Source organism: Myzus persicae, unplaced genomic scaffold (genome assembly GCF_001856785.1).
Source record: "Myzus persicae strain clone G006 unplaced genomic scaffold, MPER_G0061.0, whole genome shotgun sequence".
NCBI lineage: Eukaryota > Metazoa > Arthropoda > Insecta > Hemiptera > Aphididae > Myzus > Myzus persicae.
In genome coordinates this window covers 36,239-37,950 of record NW_019100612.1, presented here as the reverse complement: position 1 = coordinate 37,950, position 1,712 = coordinate 36,239, and positions in this window count along the sequence as shown.

Genomic DNA, 1,712 nt, shown 5'->3' with positions numbered 1-1,712 from the left:
TTTTAAATAATTTATTGAAATCGGAGGAACTACACGCAAGTATGTTAGTAGTTTTGAATGCTACATCTTGTACTTCTCCTGTAACTAATCTTTCGTATACACTATTTACATGAAGGTTAAATTTTATAGATGTTTGCAGACATGATTGTTTCAACTTAAAAATTAATTTATCTACAGTAAAGTCAAAAAAAAGCTGATAATCTATAAATTCTAAAATATTCTTAATGATTAAAGTTTTAGAACATTTCTTAAATCTTTCAATTTCAAATAATCCTTCGTCAGTAGATGACAACCGCTGTTTTTTTGTCACCGTTTTTCTTCTCATAATGTAACTGTAAATAGATGTTAAAAAAAAATAAAAAAAAATAAAGATAATAATAATAATATTAGTGATAATAATAGAAGCATCATTAATTTTTAAATGATTAACAATTAATGTTGTCCATTATATCTTTTCTTTTATCGTATAGATACGATATCTGGTTTCGAATACTCAATTCGCACTTTTCAAGAATATATTTTAAATATTCAAATTCATCAATTAATTTTTTTTTCAATTAATAATACTTCTCTTTTCGCTTTTAAATTTGTTTTTTTTTATTTTTTCCCTAATTTCATTCATTTTACTATAAAATTTTTTTGTTGTCTTTGCCATTTCTTGGTCGCTATCGAACCCCTGCTTTTGAATTGCAATTATTTCTTGCATGATTACATGTACTGCGTCCATTGTCCTGTAAATTAATATCATTTACATACTAACCATTAGTTAATAAAAAATATTAATTTTAATGTTTACATATTATCTATAAAACATTAAATTGTGATAGCAAGGATTGTTTATAGTAATTTGATAAATAAAACATTTTATAATAGGTAGTAGATTCAATTATTATGTGATACAGTGTGAAATAATTAAAAAACAAGTTTCATTGAATGTAGTTTTGTAAAACCTTTCAGTTAATGATAATTATGACTATAATCATAAGAGTTTATATTTTAATTTTGAATGCTAGTTTTAAAACATTATTAAATTATAATATAAGAGATAGTTAGTATACAATACTACATACCTATAGTTTATCTCATTTCAGAAATTCTAGCCGTGATTTCGTTTTTTATTTATGTATGTTGCCAACTCTAATCTCTCTGCACCACAAATTTGTTTATTTCGAAAATACATAATGTATAAATTACTATATTTGCTAAAACTTTCTCTATTTTCTTCTTCCAATAAAATTAATAAACGTTTCAACTTATTAATTTGAGTAACATCAGGTTGTAGACTTGTTCGAAGTAAGAATATCTCATATTTTGTACTTCTTTTATTTTTTTTATATTGTCTACGCTCCCATCTTTGTGCAATTTGAGCTTCCTCATTACTTTTAATTAAATTTTCCATCCTATTGACAATAAATTCGAATCTAGTTGTAAGCTCGTTCAAAGATAACCAATTCATTATCTGTAATTTTTACCCAAGTATATTAGTTCTAATATATCAAATTATTTTATACAAAGATATTTTGTAGGGGTTTTGTAGAAAAAAACTAGTAACTTAAACGAATATATTATATAATTGTATGTAATATGACTGTATTTAAAAAAAAAAATATTATCATTTAGAACTTAACATAAAAAATTTATAAATTACTATTGTTACCACTATTCATATAATTATATTGATCATATAAATATGATAATCCTATTTGATTTTT